The sequence below is a fragment of the Dermochelys coriacea genome, chromosome 7 (genome assembly GCF_009764565.3).
Source record: "Dermochelys coriacea isolate rDerCor1 chromosome 7, rDerCor1.pri.v4, whole genome shotgun sequence".
Classification (NCBI taxonomy): Eukaryota; Metazoa; Chordata; order Testudines; family Dermochelyidae; genus Dermochelys; species Dermochelys coriacea.
Genome location: NC_050074.1, coordinates 119,615,358 through 119,641,725, shown reverse-complemented (window position 1 = coordinate 119,641,725; position 26,368 = coordinate 119,615,358). Strand labels below are relative to the sequence as shown.

Here is a 26,368-nt window from a genome sequence, read left to right as displayed (position 1 = left end):
AGTTCTGCATTTATTTTTTTAGCAGAGACATTTCACCTCTAAACCTTGAGTGGGTTCTAGAGGCTGCACAGGTTGCTACATTTAACTCTGGAGTCCCATTGAATTGGGCCCAGTCATCTGCAATCCCTCGAGGATGATCTCTTCCACAGGTTTTATTTTTCATGGGCCCTTTGGTGACTAAGGAGTCCATTTCTTCAGCCACAGACTCGTTGACAGATGTTGCAGGTGCATCCAATGCCAATGCCCTGGGGTAGATGGTCTTAGGTTAACGTTTTCATAGCTGCTAAGAAAAATGGAGAAAAGGGTGGGTGCCAGGACACAGCTTTTTTTACACCAGTTCAGATGACAGAGGGCTCAGAGGCAGAGCCACTGCAGAGGATGAAAGCAGTCATCTGGTCGTGAAAGAATCTTACAATGGTGATAAATTTGCTTGGGCAGCCAAACTTTGACATGGTTTTCCACAGAGCCTCAGAGTTGACAGAGTCGAAGGTTTTGGTCAGATTGATAAAGGCCATATACAGCTCCAGGTGTTCTTGACATTTTCCCTGGATGTGCCTGGCTGCAAAAATTGTGTTGGTGGTGCCTTGTCATGGTCTGAAGCCACAGTGGGATGCTTGAAGTACTTCCTCTGCAAGAAGGAGGAGGTGATTCAGTGAGATTCTAGCAAGAATCTTCCCAGTACGGAGAGGAGGGCAATGCCTAGATAGCTGCCACAGTCAGCCCTGTCTCCGTTTTTGAAAATGGTGATGGTGTTAGTGTTATGTAAGTCAGCAGGGATTTCTTCGGTGAGCCAAAGTTTGAGGAGCAGCAAGTGAAGCTCGTTAGTCAGTGTTTCTCCCCCCACTTTCAGTACTTCAATTGGGCCCAGTATGAATATTATGAAGCCATGGTGCTTTGCTCTAAAGAACTCAATTTGATTCATTTCAGGGAATTAAATGGCCCAGCTACAGAAAACCCAGCAGAACATCAACCACAAGAATAGAACAAATCCTTATTGCATTGTTGGATCTTAGCACCATCTAAATCCCATTCCATCTCAACTCTGCCTCTCATCTGGACATGTGCATGAACAAGGAACACCTGTCTACCTTGGAAAATGTGTGTCATTGTTAGTTTGATAGCTTGAGCCGTATCACATGGTGTCTCTGAAGCCTGAAAAATTCACCCTTCAAGGCTGGTTGTAACAGTACATCATAAATATTCCATGCAGCATTTTGTGACCGTGCCTGCCTTGAGGTCTTTGAGTGGACTCAACAAGCAGTGTTGGCTTAATGTCACACAGTGATGCTGAGGTTAATTTTGTTTGTGGAGGCCAGAAACTGCCAAAGTGGGACAGAGACCAATGGACCAGCTAGTCTAGTATCCTGTTTCCAGCAGCGGAAAATGCTGGTTGCTTCAGAGGAATGTGTAATTCACCTTTTGTTCAATGCTGGATCATGGGAGGAAATATCTGCCTGACTGCAGATTGTGATGAGTGTGTGCACGAAAGGTCTGATCCCAAGATGAACGGAAAGCCTCCTGAGAGGCCTTCGACTCCCGCCATATTGGAGCATCAGACTGAAGTATGAAAAATAATATGGGTGATTGTATACCTTTCTGGTATCACTGCAGATTCTACAATTAGGGCCCAGCTCTGCATCCCCAACTCATGCTGGTAAGCATCTTTTTCATTTAGCTCCAGATTCAGTCATGCTTGCTAATGCTGAATAGTCCTTTACCCCACAGGTTCCCATAAACCAATATGCCTACTCACAGGGTAAGGTACCATAGCAGATTGTGGTCCTCAGTGTCTAATCTAAGACTTGTAGGTAGAGAAAGGTGACTGAAGGGAAAATAATATTTTAGGCTTGCGCTCAATGTTCTATTCTGGTAAAAATTGAACCTTTTCATTCCGATTTTGACATTGTTTTGTTTTTAATTAAAATGTAAAAGAAAAGAAATTTCAAAATTTAAAGTAATTTCTAAACAAAAAATTTTGAACCATTCCATTCGGAAAATGTCAAACCTAAATGTTTTGACATTATCAAAATGCTGCTTCCATCTCTTCTTTTTAATGAAACTTTGTCAAAATGAAAACATCTAACTTTCGACAAATTGGCATTTTTCTGTGGAAAAAAAATGTCCCACCTGAAAATTTCTGACCATCTCTATGGATAGAGGGGTTTTTGTCCCCCCCCCCAGTTCTTGACCTCTGCAAATACTGCTGGCAATGTGACCAATAGGTATTCAATGTGGTGGTAGTTGCTGAGATACGGACACCTGACAATTGAGAAGTGGGGAATGAGACCAGCCAACTCACTTCAGATCTGTAACCAATCAGCTATCAAAGGGCAACAGTGTTTGCTCAGTATCAACCTGGGATGGATTTGATCTGGGGCCTTAGCAAGAGTAGGTTCTATCTCATTCAGAACTCAATCACACAACACATTATTACGCTGTGGAACCGACTACCATCGGAAGTCATTGAGGCCAGAAGCATGGCAAGTTTAAAAAAGGGACTGGACATTTATATGGATAAGAAGAATAAGAATCAGAGTTACCATAGTTAATTAAAACAACATTTTTGGAAAGATGTTAAACCTCACATCCCATATCTGGTCTATTACAGGATGTTTCCTCTGAAATATCTGGCCACTGTCAGAGACAAATTATTGGATGAGATCTGATCCAGTATGGCAATTCCTATGGTCCACCATTGTTTCTCTGTTCTGAAATCTGTGCTCCTTTTAGGCAACCCATCTACAACAATTAGCCGGTGACATCTAAAACCTAGACAGTCTTCGTATTGAGGGTATATATTTTCCACTTGGAACAAGATTAATCCAATCTGCTTTCATCAGGCATGTATAATACAAAAGAAACAAAACATACACTGTTATGCAAGCAGATGGCTTTTTCTTAGTTCAGCAGAGAAACATTCTAATTTGCAATTGTCAAGGAGACCTTTGTGTATTACTGACTTTTGCTGTACAGTCAAATTACATAAACTCCATTGATCAAAGGCAATTTTGCTGCTAGGAAATGCTATTTCCTATCCTGAGGGGAGCCAAGCTGATGGCAATCACAGTGGTGAAGGAAGTGCTGGGAGCCTGCATATTTGAATCAAGCAGATCCAAAGTCATTGTGACTTGTGTGTCAGTGCATGCTAACAAATGATCAAAAGGGGAATTAATGAGAGTGGTGCAGGTATCAATCTTCTACCAGGCATTGCAAATAATCCTTCTTTCACTGGGTCTGCAAATCTTTGTTGTTTTATGGGACACAGCTTTGATTTGATACACAGAGAAGTGTACATTCTCTGTGCAATATGCATGTAGAAATAATATGCCAGGAATATTTCTGTCATAGAATCCAGCCCCTTAAACAAGTGCAGGTTTCACTGCAGTACTGAGTGCTCAACCTGTTACAGTTAGACACCTAAGAGAGATACTGGGTTGCATCCTTGTGACCTAATCAAACTATATACTTATCCAATTTTCTGATCCTCATCACCATTGTATTTTTAATCTAAGGGACTGATTCAAAGCCAGTTGAAGTCAGTGGGAGCCCTTCCATTTACTTCACTGGGCTATGGAAAACTCCCTATTTCCAAGACTAGCTCAGCCCCTAATTGTCCAGGCTGGCAGAGTCTAGGGACTCTAAAGCCCTGATCCTGTAAATTGTTCATGCAGAGCCCCAGCTGACGTCCATGTCTCTCTTGCTTGGAGCAGAGTAGTGTTTGTATGGATAAGTCTAAGAAGGCTGGAGGCAGAGGTGAAAGTAGGCTGATACGGTCTGGTACCGCTCCACTGTGGTAGTGGTGGCCTGAGCCCCGGGCCCTTTAAATCGCCTGCAGAGCCCTGCTGCCAGAGCCCTGGAGTAGTGGTGGCATCCTGGGGCTCTGGTGGTGATTTAAAGTGCCCAGGACTCCTGGCTGCTGCCACCACAACCGGAGCCCCGGGCCCTTTAAATCTCAATTTAAAGGACCTGGGGATTTGAAGACCCGCCTCTTCTGGTTGAGGCCCCCGCCCCCTTCTGGTTGAGGCCCCCGCCCCCTGCTCAGGACTCTGATGTACTGGTAAGTCCTTTAAATTATTTTTATCCCTGGCTGGAGGCTCACTCCTAGAGGCATGCAAGGAACAGAAATTCCATTTTGCAGAGACTTTCAAGATTTTTGAAAACTGTTTTCATTCTAATTCAAGATAAAACCTGAAAATTTTCAAATTTTTCTGTGAAAGAAAACTCCAGAAAACAAAAATCATTTTGGGTCAATCAGAATGCTGTTTTCCCAAATTTGATTTTGCTCTTTTTTTTTAAATTATTTTGTATTTTATTATAATAAAATACAAAATAAATCATTTTGAAAGGAAAATTTAAAAAACTTCATTCTGATACTATCAACAAGCAACATTTTGACATTTTTAAAGCCTTTTCTCCCCTCGTTCTCTCCTCTGAAAAAATATTGGTGAAATTGACCCAATTTGGCAATACATTTTGGATTTTGCTGGAATTGCATTTTCCAGTGGAAAATGGTGGTTTTGAAGCGTTTGAGCGCCTCTACTCAGCCCAGGGGCAGGAGGCAAGGCCTCATTGTTCTCTGGGAGATCTTCTCTGGGTAACTCACACTGGGACCTGAAGAACTCAGCAGGAAGAAGCATTTGGCTCTCAACAACTGGGTGCTCAGATACAGTGGTGATGGACACAGCATAAAACCTAAAGAGACAAATGTAGAGTGGGACAACAAGGCACATAGGACAAAGTAAAAGAGCATCTGAGGAGATTCATGGAAAATATGTCAGGCATAATATTGCTTTTACTGGTATGCATGTGTACCACTGCTGTGTAGTGCTTATGTCACCATCCAGTGGCGAGTAACAGGTGGAGCATTGATAAAGACCATCTTCTTGGTCATCATTGATGTTTGAACCCAGACCCTCCAAAGTAAAGTTTATGAATCTCTCTAGCATGAGCACTGTAAATTCATACTAGACAACCGGTTACAACTTTGATGATAGAGATTTCTGTTTTTAAACTAGAAGGTCATGAGATGTGTTTCCCACTGCTGAATATATAAAGTTAGCTGTCAACTTATGTTAACAAGCCATGACTTGTTATAAATTTGCCTTTTTAGTCAACTACCTGGAATTCTGCGACTCTTGAGATCTAGGCTGAAGCTATAATAAAGTTGTGGCATTCAGGAGTCCTGATCTGTATTTTCTGGTCCCAGTTGCATGACCTAGTCTCACAGTAGCACCTAATAATCTTTCAATATATGGTGCTCTAAGCATAAGAGTTCAATTATGGGGAAAGTTAATCCAAGCTGTGAAATGGTCAATATGAAAATATGTTAACATGTTACACTGGAAGTTTATGGCGACTTATATGCTATCACTATATTAGCTAGCTATTTGCATCCTGTGATAATTTATATTGCAAGCAGACTGGCTCAGCAGAAAAGAGAAATTACTCAATTAAAATAAATAACATTAATTGTCTATGTATATCTTAGTTAAATCTTTGAAATGTAATATAAAGAGACAGCTTAATGGTTATAGTTTAGATTGCACATAAAACCCACCTAATAAGATAGCACCTTAATCTCCTGCTTTAAAGGGAATTACACCTGGCTATTAATAAAGCACAATAGATTAAAGCACAATGTACCTTAATATGGCAGAAATCATAGTTTGATGGGAATCCAGTACATATGGGTAAATTTTGCTTTCTCAGACTTATTTTGGGTTATTGTTACTGCCCAAGGGCATTATCACTACTATTGTATTTTTTAAATGGGAGCTGGCATGGTTGACAGCCCATCTGTGCATCTTGGCAGAAACATTGCCAGAAATACGCCACATGTATGGATAGGGGACTCCTGGGTTCTATTCTTGGCTTTGCCTCAGACCCACACTGGTCTTGATTCAGGAAAACCCTTAAGTCACTGCTTAAGTCCCGCTCAAGTCAGAAGTCCATTCCTATTCAAGAAAACACTTGAGTGTTCAAGTGCATCCCTGAATTATGGCCTTTGTGAGCTGAGAAAAAGTCCATTAGACTCTATGCCTCAGTTTTTCCATCTGTGAAATGGGGATATAAATATTGGCCTACCTCCCAGGGATGAAATAAGTGAGGCTTATTGCATTCATGTTTGCAAAGCTCTTTGAGGTCACTAGATGAAAGATACTCAATGGCAGCCAAGCTCTGCTATGTACCTTATTAGTACTGGGGGCCATTTTCAAAACCCATTAGGTGACCTAGGTGCCTACATCCTGGCACCTCAGGCATTAGGCATTTTTGAAAATTTTCCCCATGAAGTTCTTCATTGGATTGAAGGACTTTGGAACAGGGCCATGCCATGAGTTTGTATAGTGCTTAGCAGAAGGGGGTCTGATCCTAATTGGGACCTTTAGAAGCTACCAGAATAGAGACAATTTTATCACATTGTACAGTTTTGAAGGTCCTGGGGGCAAGAGAGATTCATTTTGTTGAGAAGGCATGTATTAGCTAGATACTGTTGCAGTAGGTCTTTTACAGCTATATAATGCAGGAGGATGGACCAGATGGCCTCTTGAGGTCCCTTCCAACCCTACATTTCTATGATTTAGGGACAACCGTGTACTGCCTCCAGGGAGAGCATGAGAGTCATTCTGGTTCAGGGAAGTGGACCCTTCCCACAGTGCCCTGGTGCATGGGGGTGTGCTATTGCCCCAGAAGGGGTGCAGCATATTCCCTCCACTGGCAGGCAGAACCATGACTGTCTACTCCCTGACCTCTTTGGGCTACCATTCACCTTTTGAGGTAGCACATAGGGAGCAGTCCATGCAATTTGAAAGTACAGGAACTTTCAAGTACAGTAATTCTTCCCAGCCCTTAAACAGGTTGAACAAGGTGGGGAGGAAGGTCCTTGGTCCCTTTGTGGTTCCCCCTGCCACTGCTGACCTTCCAAGAGCGAAGCAGGATATGGACCTTAGTGACTAAGGTGTGCAGTAGCCTGTTTGCCTCAGAAGATTATAGGGACACTGGAATTGGGGGTACCTATAAATGTGTTTTGTGTGAGCATGTGGATCTGATTGTAAGCCAGTCATGGCCAAATCAAGCTAAGACTGAACTAGCCACTTCTTTAGTCTGGTGCTGTTCTACCACGTTGTGTGCTCCTGAACTAGAAGGATCTGCTGGGAAAATCCTTCCTCTCCTCCTTCAAAGCCAACCCCAGCTCGGTGCCACTGCTCCAATGGAGTTCTGCAAGGGAAGAAAGCTGAAGAAATGGGTCTCATTTTCAGCCCACGCATTGCAGAAGATGGGACAGGGTGTGAAGCTTGGCTATTTTGAGGGCAGTAGGTGGTGTTTGCAATGCCCCATTCCATCTCCCACCCTGAAAAATCAAACTCTGGAAAAAAATCCCAAGTCTTTTCATATTTAGATCAAGTTGATGTGCTCCTGCCCCTCCTCTGGCCCCTCCCCCTTTTCAGAAAAATCAGCTTTGAGATGAACCAGCACAATACTGGTGAAAACATGATTTAAGACAGTTTACACAGAACCAAGGCAGATACCCTGACCATGGAAGTTACCTGTTCCCTCTCCAATATACCTGTCTCCCTCCACCATTTTCCTTTCAGTGTCACTGGTAATTGCCCCTGCAGGTCACTCTGATGAGCAGGTATAATAAGTCCCTAGGTGCAAGGAATATACTGAATGTACATGAAGAGCTGGAAGTATTAGTACATAAACTAAATTACAACTTAATTGGCATCACAGGGACATGGAGGGATAAATCTCATGACTGGAATATTGGTATAGAGGGGCATAGCTTGTTCAGGAAGCACAGGGAGTATAAAATGGGAGGAGGGGTTGCATTATACATCTAAATGTAAACACACTTGTTCTCACGCCCAGGAGGAGGTGAGTAGAGGAGCATTTGAAAGTCTCTGGGTAAAAGCATTAAAACCAGGGGTGATGTCATGGTAGCCATCTACTATAGACCACTGAACAAGGAGGTAGAGGGATGCGGTATTTCTAGAACAAATAGCAGAACTATGCAAAACAGGAGACCTGGTAGCAATGGGGGACTTTACTCAGGTGTCCGCTGCAAAAGTAATACCGCAAAACACACAATGTTCAGTAAGTTCTTGGAAGGTATAGGGAGCAGCTTTTTGTTTCAGAAGTGGAGGAAGTAAGTGAGGAGGAGGAGAGGGACAGCCATTTTGGACTGGATTCTGATTAAGTGGGAAGAATTAAACATAAGAATGGCCATACGGGGTCAGACCAAAGGTCCATCTAGCCCAATATCCTGTCTTCCGACAGTGGCCAATGCCAGGTGCCCAGAGGGAATGAACAGAATAGGTAATAATGAATGATCCATTCCCTGTCACTCATTCCCAGAGTCTGAGAAACAGAAGCTGGGCACACCATCCCTGCCTATCCTGGCTAACAGCCATTGAGGGACCTATCCTCCATGAATCTAGTTCTTTTTTTAACCCTGTTATAGTCTTGGCCTTCACAACATCCTCTGGCAAGGAGTTCCACAGGTTGACTGTGCATTGTGTGAAGAAATACTTCCTTTTGTTTGTTTTAAACCTGTTGTCTATTAATTTAATTTGGTGACCCCTAGTTCTTCTGTTAGGAGATTGGTTGCAAATTGGAAGGCTGATGGCAATTTGGGTGAAAGCGATCATGATATCATAGATGTCATGATTCTAAAGAAAGGAAGGAGTGACAGCAGCTGAACAAGGACGATGGACTTCCAAAAAAGCAGTCTTTAACAAACTCGTAGAAATGGTAGGTAAGGTCATGGGAAGAAAATCAAAGGGAAAAATGGAGTTCAGGAGAGCTGGCATTTTCTCAAGGAGACAATATTAAAGGTACAACTGCAAACTATCTTGACGAGACAAAAAGTATGAAGGAAGAATAGCAAGATGCCAATACAGCACCATTGGGAGCACTTTAATGACCTGAAAAATCAAAAAGGAATCCTACAAATAGTGAAAACATGGACAAATTGCTAAATTGAGTCAAAAGAATAGCACAAGCACATAGGGACAAAAATCAGAATGTCTAAGGCACAAAATGAGTTACACATACCAAAGGACATAAAAGGTCAAGAAGAAGAGTTTGTATAAATACTTGTCACGATGCTGGTATTGATTCAGTGGCTAAGGGCTGGGGTTCACCACAATGCACTGAACCGTTACCCTTGACCAACAGCCTCACTGCTAAAAGCCAACAGACCCACAGCAGCCACGCCCCAGGCCCCTGATTGGATGGACAGGCACACTCATTGGGTCCCTGGCTATATAAAGACCCCAAAAGGCAGAGGATGCTGTCGAAGCAATAGACCATTGCTGGTTGCTACCTAGACCACCTTGCCCTGCTGTTTTGCCTCATTCTACTTTGTTGCCCAGGTGCCTTGCCTGACTCTGCCTTGCCACCTCATCTTCCTGACCTCCTTCAGGGGAGGGGTAGCTCAGTGGTTTGAGCATTAGCCTGATAAACCGAGGGTTGTGAGTTTAATCCTTGAGGGGGCCATTTAGGGATCTGGGGCAAAAATTGGGGATTGGTCCTGCTTTGAGCAGGGGGTTGGACTAGATCTCCTGAGATCCCTTTCAACCCTGATATTCTATGATTTTATGACCAGGCCCCTTGGATTGGCTCTCCTAGCTACTAACCCCTGAGACCACTCTGACCATTGCTCTGTACTGTCTCCGATACCAATTGACCTCCTGGCTACCCAACCACCTGTGCTCTGGGCTGCCCCCAGCCGGCCTCGGTCACTGGACATCATCTTTCTCTTAGTCCTAAAGTATTATAAAGGAAAGGGTAGGTCCTCTACTTAGTGGGGAAGGAGAGCTAATAACTGATGACTGGCTGAGGGATTTCTTGCCTATTTTGCATGAGTCTTCACTAAAAGGGTAAATGGTGACCCGACCATTGATATTAAAAACAAGTGGGAATGAATATAAGCCAAATTAGGAAATGAAATGGTTAAAGAATATTTAGAAAAGTTAGATGTCTTCAAGTTGGCAGGGCCTGGTGAAGTTCATGCTTGGGTACTTAAGGAACTAGCTGAAGCAATCTTGGAACAATTAATTATCTTTGAGAACCCACAGAGGATGTGTGAGGACCCACAGGACTGGAGAAGATAGTATATGTGCCCTGACTTTAAAAATGGGAACAAAGAGGGCCCAGGGAATTACAGACTGGTCAGCCTAACCTCAAGACCTGGAAAGATACTGGAACAAATTATTAAACAACCGATTTGTAGGGAACTAGTGGACAATAGGGTTATAAGTAATAGCCAGCATGGATTTGTCAAATCACATCAGCCCAAACTAATTTCCTTAATTGGCAGGGTTACTGGCCTGGTGGATGGGAGAAAGCTGCAGATAGGCTATCTTGATTTTAATAAGGCATTTGACACAGTCCCACACGACATTGTCATAAGCAAACTAGGGAAATGTGGTCTAGATGAAATTCTTATAAGTAAGGTGCACAACTGTTTGAAAGACTGTACCCAAAAAGTAGTTAAAGGTTCACTTTCAAACTGGGGAGACATATTTAGTGGGGTCCTGTGGGAGTCTGTCCTGCCATGGGTCCAGAACTATCAATATTTCATAAATGACTTGGATAATGGCATGGAGAGTATGCTTCTAAAACCTGTGGTTGACACAAGATGGGAGGGGTTGTGAGCACTCTGGAGGACAGGCTTAGAATTTAAAAGGACCTTGACAAATTGGAAAATTGGTCTGAATTCAGTAAAATGAAAATCATTAAAGACAAGTGCAAAATATTTCCCTTAGGAAGGAAAAACATCAAATGCACAAAAATCAGAATGGGGAATAAGTGGGTAGGTGGCAATACTGCCGAAAGGGATCTGGGTGTTATGGTAGATCACAAATTGAATAGAAACCAACAATGTGATGCAATTGTGAAAAAGGCTGATATCATTCAGGGGCATTGTGACAGGGTGTACCAGGCCCTGAGGTCCCCTACTAGAGGCTTCCCAGTACTACCATACCCTGCCCCAGAAAAGAGCAAAAGAGGTAAGTCTTCCAGGCTGCCTAGAGAGGCTGTGAGGGAAGCAGCCAATCAGAGTCCAGCAGGTTCATATAAAAGAAGCTGCTGGACACAGCAGTTGAGTTGTTGGCTGGAGCCAAAGGGGCAGGGGCAGATCAATGCTGGCTGGAGTCAGGCTGCAAGGAAAGTACTGGGGCTAAGAAGGGAAGTGGCCCAGGGAAATGCCATAGCAAATAGTTAAAGAAAAGTAGCACGTGGCTGTTACCTTTAGGGCCCCTGGGTCAGAACCCGGAGCAGTGGGTGGGCCTGGGTTCTCCCCTACAGCCACAGTAGCTAAAACTCTGAGCAAGGGAGTAGCCCAGAGAGGGTCAGTAATTGTTGAACTTTGTTTCTCCTCCCTCCCCAGAAAGGGGGCTGAACTATAAACAGTGACTCAGCTGCAGCGCCAGGAGAGGAGTCTCCACAGAGGACACCCTGGGGGCACAGCTCCATATCACAGCAAGAGACAATACTTGAGTGAGCACAGGAGGGACTAAGACACTATGAAAACTAGCCCATGAAGGGCAATAACCAGAGTACTGTGATAGGCCCTTGTCATAAAAATAAGGGAAGGGTAAACACCTTTAAAATCCCTCCTGGCCAGAGGAAAACCCTTTCACCTGTAAAGGGTTAAGAAGCTAGGATAACCTCGCTGGTGCCTGACCACAATGACCAATGAGGAGACAAGATACTTTCAAAGCTGGAGGGGGGGAGAAACAAAGGGTCTGTGTGATGCTTTTGCTGGGGGACAGAACAGGAATGGAGTCTTAGAACTTAGTAAGTAATCTAGCTAGATATGCATTAGATTTTGATTTCTTGAAATGGCTGAGAAAATTAAGCTGTGCTGAGTAGAATGGATATTCCTGTCTGTCTTTTTTGTAAGTTAAGGTTTTGCCTAGAGGGATTCTCTATGTTTTGAATCCAATTTACCCTGCAAGGTATTTACCATCCTGATTTTACAGAGGTGATTCTTTTTACCTTTTCTTAAAATTCTTCTTTTAAGAAACTGAATGCTTTTTTCATTGTTCTTAAGATCCAAGGGTTTGGGTCTGTGGTCACCTATGCAAATTGGTGAGGATTTTTATCAAGCCTTCCCCAGGCAGGGGGGTGCAAGATTTTGGTGAGGATTTTGGGGGGGAAAGAAGTTTCCAAACAACACTTTCCCAGTAAACCCAGTCAAACCTTTGGTGGTGGCAGTGGAAGTCCAAGGGCAAAGGGTAAAATAGTTTGTATCTTGGGGAAGTTTTAACCTAAGCTGGTAAAAGTAAGCTTAGGAGATTTTTCATGCAGGTCCCCACATCTGTACCCTAGAGTTCAGAGTGGGGAAGGAACCTTGACAGCCCTGCTGGACTGATTGATGACCTGAGCCCAGGACTGGGTTGCAGGCAGACATCAAAAGAGAGTCTTGTGATAAGGTCTATTTGATTAGAAATAAGTCCAGGGAGGGCTGTGGGTGAAGGGACCAACAGAGGGTCCTGTGATAGGCCCTGTTGGACGGTTTACCCCAGAAGGGGGGGGGGATTCTGTTTTCCATTTGTTTCACATATGGCCTATGTGTGACTTCTCCAGAGGGCTGAGTCACTGGAAAACCTGCCTGCAAAGGTTAGCCGCCAGCAGGGGTCGCAGCAAGCGGCACAGTGCAGAGGGAGTGCAGGGCCTGACTCACTGGTTGGTAGGGACATTCATGAGAGGCGAGTGTGTCTCATCACAGGCATGTTCACAGGAGTGTCATTTGTAAGACCTGGGAGGTAACGGTCCTACTTTGCGGTGAGGGCTCAGATGGAGTACTGTGTCCAGTTCTGGCTGCAGTACATGTGGACAAAGTGAAGGAAGTCCAGAAGATACAGCAACAACGATACAGGTTCAGAAAACCTGACCTAAGGAGGAGAGATGGTTAAACTGAGCATGCTTAGTCTCAAGAAAAGGAGATGGAGTGGGGACCTGGTAACAATCTTCAAGTGCTGTAAGAGGCTGAGGCACAAAATGTTCATGGAAAGTTAAGGAATGTTCAGCTTCCTCAGGAGCAAGGGAGATGTGGGTTAGCTATGAGGAAACCCTTGCAAACTAGAAGGGTGGTTACGCTCTGGAGTGGGCTTCCAGGAGAGGTGGTGTAAAAACCTGACCTTGCAGGTTTAAGACCAGCTGCGTAAACCTCTCGGGAATGTGCTAGGTTTACTCAGCCCTGCCTGAGCACAGGGGGATGGTCTGGATGACCTCTCAAGGTCCTTTGCAGCCCCTACATTTCAATGAAGATCATTTGCAGGGTTTGGATCTCTAGCATTGGATCCTAGACCTGAACCACATTAGCCTAAAGAACTAACCCCATTAACATGACAAAGTACCAGGGGGATATTCTCTGTGGGTCAGCCATAGAGGGTGTAAGACTGAGGTAGCTCAAAGCCCGAATTGACCAGACATCCAGAGGTCTCAAACATGTGCATCTAGTTTTGTTCAGGGTCAGAGAGGGAGTTGAAAATGTTGAGGACCTAAGGGGAAAATTGGGGGATCCCCTTTGTGGTGTGAGGGTCAAAGCAATAGAACCTTTCCATCCTGCCTTCATCCACCCATACTGCTTCCATTCTCCCTGGGTTCTGCTGAGTTTTAAAGTTAGCAAGCTGCAGGTGCTACAAACAACAAACAAACACTTCATCCGGGGACAGATTGAAGGACCAACCCTGTGAGTGTGTTGCTCTCTGATGAATTCTTTTTTGTTTGTTTGCTCAGCTGCTTTTCACAGCCTCCTTTCTGATGCAGACCAATCTGAACATCTCGGAGAAGAAAATGACAGGAAGATGGAAGTATAATATGTGTTTAAATATTAGTGACCGGCTTCTCTTGTGGCATTCTCAACATGGGGAAGGCTTGTTATATAGTGCCCACTTTAATCATTTCAGACAGGCTTTTTCCTGCCTATCTAGCTAGCTATCAATCAGGAGGAGAGAGGCTCTTCCTCCAAGGATTAGTCAGAGTGATGGATAGCTGCATTATTAATATTGTTTGCACCTGGTTCTCCACATTATCTTTATTTGTAAGTCTACAGCCAAAAAAATAAATCAAACCAAAATAAAGAGCCCATATTGCTGGCCCATTTAAAGCCTAGCCCATTGGCACAAGCATTCAGGAGGCATGCAGTGCTGTATTCTTTATGCTCCGCAGCCACATCTGAACCTGGAACATTTCAGGGAGCTCACAGTAAAGAGGCAACTTCAAGGGAATGGGGCTCTGAGAAACACACAATGGAGAGAGAGAGAGACTGCAGGAGAGTTGATAATGCACAGCCTACAGATAAACTGCCAAAAATCCCGTGTCCACAGCCTCCTGGGGGCCTTGGTAAGTGCCAGAATAAAAACCGTACACCTTCAACAAATTACACCTCTGTAACAGCTAACATGTTAGATTAAATTTAAAGCACTTAAAGGATTTGGCTCAAGTGGAAGAGGCCTATCATTTTAGTTGGATGTTGCCTTCGCTTCATGTCCCAAATTCCTGTGGCCTCTTAAGCAGAAGAGGTGGTTTCTCTCTGTGTGTGATTATTTTTTTTAAATATATAGCACAAAAGAGTGTTAAAAGAATGTTAAGGTTGCAAAGTCAAGCATTCAAAAGTTAGGAAACAGCAGCAGGAGGACTGTTTGTGCCACCCCCTTGTGGCATATTCATTATGATGCAGTCTCTAACCACCATTATGGTATCAGAGTGCTTCGAACACACACACTAATCAATGTGTTTACACAACACCCCTGGGAGACATCATTAGTACTCCCCATAGTACAGATGAGATTGAGGGTATATTTACACTTACCAGGAATTGACGCTGCAGTGATTAATACACCAAGGTCGATTTAGCTAAATCGACCACAGATCGCTCTTCTGTCAACTTTGGTACTCCACTGGAACGAGAAGTGTAAGCTATGTCGATGGGAGAGTTTCTCCTATCAGCATGGTGTAGACACCGCAGTAAGTCGACCTAAGCTATGTCGCCGACTTGCCCCAATACTGTAGAACAGGCCTAAGGCACAGAATGATTGAGGACAAGAGTGTTCACTAATTTCAGGTGCCTGTTTTGAGACCCCCCCCCCGGGCCTTTTTTTTTTTTTAGTGCACTTAGCATGATTTTGCGTTTAAATTTCAAGTAGAGTTTCCATAGATTTCATGCATGCCTACTACTTCTGCACATCAGATCCCAGGGTCTCAGGTCAGGCACCCAGAAAATGAGGCACACACAATTAGTGGCCAACTGTGAAAAGTTTGCATCAAATGACTTTCCCAGTATCACATAGAAACTGAGGCAGGGAAGAGAATTCTCCAGGACAGCAGTCAACTGCCTTGATCACAAGGCCGTCCTTTCTCATCCTGCAACCCTGCCTCATTTACCATGCACCTCCCAACTTCTGCAACAAATGAGATGGGTTCTACGAACAGCCTCCTTCACTGCACAGCCCTTCACCCCTAGAGTACTGTCCATGCTGTGCACTAGATGTGGCAAGGGGTCCTGTGGAAAACACACTATGCAATCTACACGACATATAATCCATACTACATGCACCTGAAGTGGGTATTCACCCACAAAAGCTTATGCTCCAATACGTCTGTTAGTCTATAAGATGCCACAGGACTCTGCCGCTTATGCAATAAGGTAACTAACCACCATGTCATAACGAGTGGGATTTTCTTTGATCTCAGACACCGCCCCCCCCCCCCATTGGTTCCTAGTCTTCCCCTCACGCAGTTCTCCTTGTCCTTGCTGTTCTCAGATCCAGTTTCTCCATCTCCCCCCCAAACCCCACCGCTCCTTGTCCTAATCTACTCCTTCCTTCCTCTGCAGCAGGATCGGCTCTTGTCTCTTCTGCATGCAAGTCAGATAACTTTCTTCTCCATGCTGCCTGGGCGCCAGCCAGTTCCCTTGCTTTCTGTTACTGCTGGAAACATTCCCCAATATCTCCACATGGGGCAGCCACTTGGCATGGAAAATTTCAACCCAAACCGTTACAATTTGTCAATGTTAAAAGCAATTGAAAAGAGAGCCTTAAAATGAGAAGTGTTGGGAACCTTAAGTATAGGCAACACTACTAGCTCTGCCTATAACATATATATACCTATGACACTGCCCCCCATATTCTTCCTCGTAATATTATTATGACATAATTAGGCTGCATCTTAGACAATACATGTCTTGTGAGGTGTCTATGGAAAAGGTATGATTTGGTGAATGAGTATCCTATTTGTGTGCATGTATCATTTTTGTATCAAGTTTTGAATATTGACCTATGTATCTGTATTTCAAATGTAGTCACACCTGGGTGACACTCACTAGCCAAGATGCTTCAAGTCTAGACAGCTGGTTGTGAATGGCCCATTCAAGGTAATGAGCTATTAAGGGAAACAATAGGCCTTAGGAGACGCTTATTCCCCACCTGGTGAGCCTTCCTGAGAACACTCCAGAAAGCCTATGGATAATGGCTGCTACGACTCAGGAAGGCAGGCAAGGGCATGTGACTAGACCACATGACTTTGAACTCCATTTTGGTACCTGTATTTTTCCACAAACTTGCCTGGGAACTGAAGTTGAAACAAAGAGTTCCTGCCATATGGAAAAAGCTATATTATAAGGCAAGGAGTGACAATCTCTTGGCCTTACTCCCCATACAAGCAAACATGTGAGGATCAAAGATGAAACTGGGGGAAGTGCTGGTCCCAAGCTAAAGAGATTTCTAGCCTGTGTATGGAAACTTGCATACAAGTTAGTATGCTGCTTGTATCATCAGTCAGGGTGAGAGGATTTGAATCAATAATCGAGTATTTTAGGCTTAGTTTCTGTTTTTGTTTAATTTCTTAGGTAACCTGCTTTGATCTGTTTGCTATCACTTAAAATTATCTTTCTGTAGCTAATAAACTTGTTTTATGAGTTATCTAAACTAGTGCACCTTTAAGAGAAGTGTCTGGGGAAAATCTCAGCTCTGTGAGCAAAGGTGGCTGCATATCTTTTCCTCATTGAGGGGAAAGCAAACTTTATTAATGAGTTTACATTGTACAGATCCCTGTGCAATACAAAATGATATAATTTTGAGTTTATACTCCAGCAAGGGTGCAAGGTGGGGGAAGCTGGTAAATTGGCTGTTTGTCCTTGAGTGGCTTAGATAAAGCACTCTGGTAACTCAGTTGGATGTGTGGTGCCACCTGCTGTCATGTTGAGTGATAACTGGACCTGGTTAGGCTGGCTGAATCTCCAGTGTGGGAGAGGCCTTTCCAACTGGAGGGTGGGAGCCCACAGTGCTTCCCACAGCTCCCAGACTACACGCCGGGGGTAACAACCCCTCACAATACCTATACATGCCTAGATTCAACAGTGCATTCCTATTCAGCAGAGCACTTAATGCATGCCTAAAGAAAAATGTGTTTAAGGGTTTTGCTAAGTAGGAATGGACATAAGAGCATGCTTAAATGTTTCATGGAATAGGGACATAAAGTGGGTAATAACTATACTGAGCATTTACATGACAACGTTTTCCCAGCAGTGTCCAAAAACTGTCAGCGTAAAGTAGCGGGGATGGAAGGTGATATAAAAATGTAAAATATAAGAATTTTTGTGCAGCTTTTATACTTTCACCCTGCCAAGTTCTGCCCTCAGTTACATGGGCACAGTCTAAATGTATCTGACCTGACTGAATTCAATGACTCAAATAGAGAATGTAGTGCAAAAGGTTTTGGTTTGCATGCAAAGAATGGTCTTAAACAAACAAACCCACCCCGTGGTCTCTCCCTGCCCTTGCATTAGCCTACTGCACAAATCTTACCTGACCTTAATGGTGTCTCTCTGAGATTTTTAATAGATCAAGGAGAATCAGCCAAAGAGTATTCCTGCCCCTAGAGTAATTTACACCAATCCACAGAGGGTCAAATTTGGAAAAAGGTTTTAAAGATGTAGACACCTAAATTAACACCGCTCAGGACAAGTGGAGTGTGTGCAGGGATCCTTAGCATTAGTATTTAATTAACCTCCTTTAAAAGTCCATTAAGCTCACTGGTGCATGACCAACAGGCAGAAGTTAAGTACCTGACAGGATGTGGGCAACATCAGAGAAGCTTGAGAAGCAGAACTAAAGTTAAGGGAGAAGTTTGCCTTTCAGAAGTGTTGCAGTCACAGGTCCTTTTCATTGGGCCTGCAAAATAGGAGTCTGTGAGCAGTTTGATTAAGCCAAGCACTGGAAGGTGAAAGAGGATGTGTCTATATTGCAACTGGGAGCATGCTTCCCAGTCTGGGGAGACAAATGCTGGCGGGTTTCTATTCTGACGGCTAATGTGAGCCACAGCCCATGCTAAAAATTCTGTCAACTTGTTTTTCTACTGGAATATTGGGGGTTTCAATTTAAATACATTTTCACAGCGTGTTTGGTTTCCTCAAAGGGTTTTTTTTTAATGGAAAAATCAAATATAAAAACTGAAACGCTTAGGTACTGGCAGAGTTTAGCCATTTTCTGTAAATCTTTTGGCCAAAAATGTTTTTAGCGGTTTTGAAAAATTTCAGTTTTCAGTTGCCAAAACTGAATAGGGAAAGGGGGTGGGAGGCTTGGGTTTTTTGTGTCAAAAAAAAAAAAAAAGAAAAGAAAAAAACCACAACCAAACCCCAAACATTTCTGTGGAAGATTTCTACAAAAAAAAAAAAATGGTGTTCATTTTCTGTGTGGAGGTGGGGTGGGGGAAGCTTCCATTTTCGGAGATACTCTGGTATAAGGCCTAAGAGGAAAAAGGGAACAGATTCATTTGAACGATAACCAGAGGCTTTTACATGACAGCAAGGAGGTTATCACCATGTCCATCCTTCAGCCATTGCAGGATGGTCTCCTCTAGGTGCCAACTTTCCCTCTGCCTGGTCGGTGCCTGGCCCCACTCCTGCTGCCCCACCCCCATTCCACCTCAGGGAGTGGGAGGAGCAGGGACATGGTGTACCCAGGGGAGGAAGAGGAGGCAAGGAGGGGGGAGCTTGGTGGCAGAGCACCCTCTAATTTTTCCCCATGGGTGCTCCAGCCCCAGAGCACCCATGGAGTTGACACCTATGGGTCTCCTCCCCTCAGGGTTCTCTACAGTTTTTTCCTAATTCCTTCCCCTTGATGACCCACAGGTCTCAAACACAAGCCCTCCGGGTTTCTGGGTGTAGCCGTGCTCCAACTCTGCATCTAGCAGCCTGCTAGCAATAGTTTACCTGGGGCCCATGAAGCCCTGCACCAGTGTAAGGCTCTGCCTCTAAGTCCAATTGGTGGAGTTCCAGAGCAGCTGATCGGCCTGCTAGCCCTACTTCAGTCACCATCAGGAACAAGAAGTTGTCTGAATAAGTGGACCCCATCCTGTTCTTGACTGTATGCCTTGTGCTTCTCTGGTTTTATGTCCTGGCATCCCCACCCAGCTTGACTGCAGGCATCCGAGTTGTGGTTTCCAGCCTCCAGTTTGTCTCCTGCTTCTGACCTTCCGGTATCCCAATCCAGCTGATTCTCTACTCCTGTCTTGTGACTGCAGACTCTGGTTCCGACTACTGGGTCTAGCTTCCCATGGACTGTCCATGATATTCCCTTATTTGCTCCTCAGACACTCTCCCTCTTCCCTTATTCCCATCCTCCTCAAGTCCCTTATCTGTCCTCCTTCCCCTTAGAAATCCCCGTCCTCTTTCTCCAGATGTCTTCTTTCTGTCACTTGTTTTGTGCCCCACATCCCTTGCCCTTAGAGGGAACTGAACAGGTGGCTTTGAAAATCCCAGCAGGAATATTGATTGTTGGGAATACCTGTGCCTGACCCTTTGAAGAAGGAAGCGGCATAGTCACGTTGCTTCCATAATCTGCTTATACTGTGTGCAAACATCCAGTCCTCATGCTGAATGGGCAAGATAAAAAGAAACACTGACCTTTACCTGGATAAATGTACCCAGAATAGAAACACCAGCCTGTTCATCAGGCAGCTCCATTACAGATTAAATAACTGTCAGTTGCATTTGCCTTTGACAGAACAAACAACTATGTTCGCACTGTAGAGACCTGAGTATGGACACCCTGCAGCCTTCCTTTGGCTATTTGCTCTTAGGCTAGGTGCAAGGCAATTTCCTAAAGGCATTACATTAATCAGATTTGGCCCTGGAAACCTAACTGGCATTGCCTTATTTAACCATCAATATACACATTGAATACTAAGCAATACTCTAATTCCATTATTTATGCTCATTAAGGACACAAAAGCAAGGGAAGCTGATTATACTGAGGTAACAACTTTTAATTAAAATGGGAAGAAGCAGTGGTTGTAATTTGCAACTGCCTCAGACAGGAAACGGATAGTAAAGTTTGTGTGCCCTGGTGAAACGCTCCCGCTTTTAATTAAAAACTTCACTCCTTTTAGTCCTGGAGTCCCTACATTAGACAAATTCTTCATTACTCACACCCCTGCAACTTTAGTAGCAAGACTCCTTAGAAGGCACACAGGCCCGGTCTACACCTAAAACTTAAGTCAACCTAGCTATATCACAGGGCAGGGTTGAAAAATTCACACTCCTGAGAGATGTAGTTAAACCAATCTAAGCCCCAGTATAGATGCAGTTAGAAGAATTCCATCAGCCTAGCTACTGCCTCATGTGGGTGGATTACAGTGATGAAAACTCCTTCCATTGTTGTAGCAAGTGTCTACGCTACAGTGGCATAGCTGCAGCACTGCATCTGTGCCACTATAGTGCTTGTAGTGGAGACATACCCTTACACTTCGATGGTATTCCCTGGGGCACAACCTGGAACTGGGGAACTACTGTGCCCTCTTAACTCTCCAGCCTGGGCTGTGTCTCAATGTTTTGCTCGTGACAAGCAGCAAACCCCTCCAGATTCTGTTATCACTCAGAACAGTATTTGGAGCCCAACATCCAGCTAAATTGCATGAATGCTCCCAGAGCCACTCACAAATCACAGAGAAAAGCACCAGCCAATTCCCATCAGCTCCCCAGCCTTGCACCCCTGAGCTGTACCATCTAGCCCTGGTCTGACACCTGACTAGTGTAAATTTATCACCCAGTCTGCCTCTCCCTCAAGACGGAGAGGACACGCACCAGCCTTGTAAACTGAACTGAGATTTTTCCAAGCAAATTCAAGCGAAATACACTGTTTTAAGTAAAGTATAACAGATTTATTAACTACAGAAATAGACTGAAGTGATTATAAGTGGTAGGCATAAAGAGTCAGAGTTATCAGAGAAAATATAAATGCACAATCTAAATCTTGAATCTTATTGCATTAGGCAGTATTTTAGATCAAGCAATTTTTTCACCCCAGGAGATGTTACAGTCCTTAATACATTGATTTCTCCCTAAAGCCTGAAACAATCTCCTCAGCATTCTTGTTGCTTCCACTGTAAATGGAGGAGGGGACTGTAAAGGTTTTTGCCTGTCTCCTACTTTATATCCTTAGTCCATGTGCCTAGAAGACACTTGCCCAGACATGTCATGGTGGGCTTTGCTGAGTTACTGGACTGGGCAATCCCCCCCCCCGGGGGGCAGTGTCTTGTACAACTGAGTCATAGTTGAGCAGTCCCCATTGTGTGGTGCTTGGGCATCTGTAATTGAATTGTAAATCCCTTGATTATAACTCCCTTGCTGATGAATGGTGGTTGAACACCCTCTTGGGCAGAAGTACTTTGTATGCCCTAGCAAATTTACAGCTTAGTTCAGTAACAACCACACAGCAAAACTCAACTTCATACACATTAATGATGTCCAGATTTGCACAGAACTGGTTTTGGCAGATCCCAACCTTTCATTACTCATAGGCATAGAGTTATTTCCCATGACTAGGGCAATGATCTGGGGCTCAGCAAACCTGGCTTTTGTCGTGGTTAGGCTATTGATTTGTATTGTGGCTGTGATGGGGTCTACAAACCCTGCACCGGTCGGGAAGGTGCTAAGCAATGGCTCTGGGCCCAGGAAGCCCTATCCTGCCATATCTGCAAAGCATGCACAGCTTGGAGGTTGAGCTCAAAAGGAGAGCAGGCCAGGGCAGCAGAGAGAGTGTAGGTCAGCTCACTGCCACTGAGTTTCTGGGCTGGAGCTCCACAGAAGCACCTGTTACCTGAGGTCTGACTATGGCAATATAGCCAAACCCAAAGAGAAGAGAGTTGGGATTCTCAGACTTTATATTTGATTTCCAGTTATTTAATATCTTTACTCATTGGGGAGAAGATGGGACTGGTGGGATGGGATCTAGCGTAATGGCACTTAGGTGATGCAGGACTTAGCTGCTTATACTAGGCCCTGGATTGGAGCCCAGTGCAGAGAGTAGGTCTGGGTTCCCCATGTAAATGATAGGGGGTGTGTGACAGGGTCAGGATTCACCACCACCAGCACCTCCTGCTGGTTGCTCCAGGAATTACCTCATCAGTTACAGGGTACCCTTTGCAAGTGGTGTCTCACCCATTGTCAGCTCTGTTCATTTGGGACCCACATCACTCCCCGCTTGACAGTGTCCTCTTCTGGCCCCTGCCTTCCGGCAGTGCCCCCTACTCCAGTCTCACCCCCTTCCAGGGGTGGGATTAATAGCAGTCCTTCAGTTTTCACCTGCCTCAGAGGCCAACCACAACCCTAAAGTCTATCCCCTCACCTCAGGGGCAAGTTATAGTCTATCTCAGGGTCACAGCCTGGCAGGTAACTGGGCTGGAGCTCTCCTTTGCTTGTCCAGCACTGCTCTGACCAAGGTGCTACCTCCTTACCTCAGGAGCCAGTCATCATCCTCCTTCTTTTCTAGTCAGGGAGAGATTGCCCACTCCTTTGCTAGACAGCCTTTATATAGGACCCAGCCTGCCCCTGATTGGCTGCCTCTCCCTTTGTCCTGATTGGCTCTTCACAGGCTCCTGCTGATTGGCTGCTAGTCTGGGCAGCCTCTTTGGCCTGTTCTAGCCCTTTCCCCCATGGAGTGGGGCAGCCGCCCCACTACAGGGTGCCCAAAGTACCTGCTGACACCTTTATAGGGCTAGTCTAGGGGAGAAAAGACCCTGAGGACTGAAGGGTCAAGACCTCAACCCAGCGAGAGACCAGGAGAGCCTCACCTAACCCAGAGGGCTACCCCATTACTGGACGCTTCATTTTCTCCAGATGGGAAAGACATAAAACATTGCTTTCTTTCAATATTTTAAAGCAATATTTTATGAAAATTGACACCTTCCAGCAGAAAGTTATCATTTTTGATATATGACATTTTCCGATGGACAAAAGTTCCATTAGAAAACTTTTCACCAAGTCTAATTTTAAAGCTTTTTTTCCTTAGATCTCTTTGAACAACTGCTTACTGGAATTCTGCCATCACAAGAGACAAAACATGAAAGCTGAGAGGGGAAGGCAGTTTTAATCAAGGAAGGATGTTCTTATGGGTAAAGGTAGTGAACTGGAACTCAGGGAATCTGTGTTCTGTTACTAGTTCTGCCAGACTTCCTGTGTGGCCTTGGCTAAATCACTTAATCTCTCTAAAACTCAGTTGCCTGTCTGCAAAATGGGTATAACAGTTCCTTTTCCAACCCTATCTGTTTTGTCAGTCTAGATTGTAAACTCTCAGGGATGGGACTGTCTCTTACAATTTGTATGTACAATGCCTAACACAATGAGACTCTGACCTCAATTGGCTACTATAATACAAGTAAATAATAACAATTTCTTAATAAACATTGGGGAGCAAGGATGTCTCCATTAATAAAGACTGAAACAGAATAGACATCTGACTTTCCTAAGAAAAATCTTCAAGCAAAGCCACGGAGGATCAAAGTTAATAGTCCTCAAATTTCTAAGGTAAAGAAAGGAGCAGAATTTTGTTTTAAAGAAAACCTGGTCAGGCCTTCCTTATATCACTAAAAAGAAAAAAAAAGGGTGTATCTGTTTAAATTTAATTTGCTGGTCACCTTTAAGACAAGGGATTATATATAAAAGAAAGCTAAACATTCACTAGTATGATATATGAGTAGCATCTGCCTTAACTCTGAATTCCTCCTGCCAGATCCTGCTCTCTGAGAATATAGCTGTAAATCTGGAGTAAATCCTCTAAAGTGCCTGAGGATCTACATTGGTGTGTCTGAGAGCAGGAACAGGCTCCAGGGTTATTTATTCATAGATGTCACAACCCCAGCATTATTTAAAAGTAGATTTTTGTATTTCGTGTTCTTGATTTTCATGACTGTAAATCATTTATTGAATGTTATCAAATATTGATATGCTCTCTATTAAAAATGCCATAAATAAGCTATGCATGCAATCCAGAAACACAGAACCAGCCTGATGTTAGATAACTATCTAGCACCAAATACAGCATTTGTCAGTGCAAAAAAGTTCTTGTAAGACTTTGGAAGATTTTCTGCTTGACTCTTGTGGTTGAAATCCTTCCTAAAATATACAGCAAATAATTACTGTTTGTTCAGAGTAAAATGAGTTTTGGATGAGGGAATCTCATCTGATCTTCCTTATCTATGTCTTTTTATACTAATGGCTTTCTTATTACCACTTTAGGTCCACTTGCTGCAGTCCCATTGACACACAGCTCTTGGGAAGCATCTGAACCTAAAAGCTGTTAGCTCACAAATGCTACTTGACTGCCAAAGTCCATTTTAAAACTGGTGTGGTTGTTGTTGTTGGTTCTTTGTTTTATTATAATACACCACGTTCAAAAAGTATCTCTGCTAAAAACAGCCACAGCTATTCAAATGAAAGGAGAAAAAGTCACATGCCTCATTTCAGCTCAGAATGATTATTTAGGACTAATTATACATGACACAAACTTTTCAATTAAAACTAGTTATCAGCTACACAGCGGTGTTAAGAAGGATGTTCAGGTAACTGGTTGTACAGACCTTGAAACATACTGGCACAAATCAGCATAGCTCATTTGAAGTCAATAGGATTATAAAGATTTACACTAGATGAGGATGCAGCTTGTTAAGTGTGCTGGCTATCTATCTAAACTGACATTTTTCTAATTAATAATGAATAATACTAGCTGATCTGAACTTCCTCTTTGTACAGCCCTAGGGCTAGATTGTGCCATACAGATGCATGTAAGGGGAGGGAATAAGATCTAGTGTTACCGACTTGTATGATATTTGCTGTCTTTCATAAAATCCCATTTGCTGCAAGGAAACTGGTTACATGAGAACCTGAGCTTTCATTTTTTTTAAAAACGTTCATGACTGTGAAGGAAAGCCCCAAAACATGACCCCCAAGTGCACTCTAAAGGCTCAGAAACCAGAAGGGAAATGCACATGATCCCACATTTATTATTTCTAAAAAAAATCTCATGCTTTTAGGGAAGTGACATATGATGTTGGGACACTAATCCAGGATCCCTCCCTGCCTTACACTGCTGCACAGTCTTCTTGGACCTTTGATTGGGGAGAGTGGGAAGCAATGGAAGAAGCCAGCTGTGTATTCCCCCTCCTTCCCACCCTGCAGAGGGGGAAGTGTGTGGGTGGAGCTTTGGCACCACTCCCTTAGTGCACCAGCCAGCACCGATGAATTAGCAGGAGGCCCAGCAAAAGTGACTACCGCTCTTGAGGAGAAAGGAGGAGTTAGGTACCATCAAGGCACAGTCTAGCCTTGGGAGCAGGAACTTAATGTTATTTAATGGAATTCACCCTCCAAAGGTGGGTGGAATTTTAATTTTTTTTAAAAGGTCCTCGACTGCCAACCTTTCACAGTGCCTCTGTATGGCAGGTGTTAATGGCACTGGCTTGCATCTGTCTCATGGGCCAGATTCTCAACTGGTGCAAATTGGCATAACTGCATTGAGCTCTGGTGATTTACACCCACTGAGGATCTGGCCTCCTCCATTTGATCAGTGTCCCGTTGTACACACATCAGCTGATAGGTGGCTACATGAAATGGGAAAGCCACGGGATTGGGGGTGCCCCACAAGGTATCTCTGAGGGTTGCTTCATTTCAAGTCATCTTGTGCAGACAACCTGCTGCTGTTTCGTTTTTGTCCCTGGCATCTTCTCTGTCTGGCTCAACTTGGCAGCAAGAAGCCGACTGGCTGGCTGTGCTTCCTCACTTTACACACTATAATCTTTACCCTCAGTTCAGCACTGATGCTTATAGCCACAGACAGGCGATTTGCTGGGATTTCTGTTCCTTGTCATGCTCAGCCGTGGCATGAAAATTTCATGTTGATTAATGAGAGCTGCTAGACACTATGAGCTATCCCCAGTGAATCACGCACTAATTAGTGTCAGCTTTGGTAAAGGCTGTCAAAAGAGGGGAGACGGCTTACAAAATGAAAACATCAAGTGTGAGCTGCCCCTGATTTTCCTACTTATTTTGCTGTCATTGCATGCAAGCAATAAATGATTAGCCCAG

General features: G+C 44.0%; 2 long non-coding RNA genes across 2 annotated transcripts; one reads left to right on the top strand and one right to left on the bottom strand.

Annotated features, from left to right (window-relative positions):
• On the bottom strand, positions 1–22,777 carry LOC119859324. The gene is made up of 3 exons (XR_005294182.1): positions 22,747–22,777; positions 14,825–14,912; positions 1–283 (listed from the first exon to the last, which is right to left on the bottom strand). It is a non-coding gene; the product is annotated as an uncharacterized LOC119859324 (long non-coding RNA).
• On the top strand, positions 11,113–26,368 carry LOC122461136. The gene is made up of 3 exons (XR_006282892.1): positions 11,113–11,173; positions 24,527–24,633; positions 25,321–26,368. It is a non-coding gene; the product is annotated as an uncharacterized LOC122461136 (long non-coding RNA).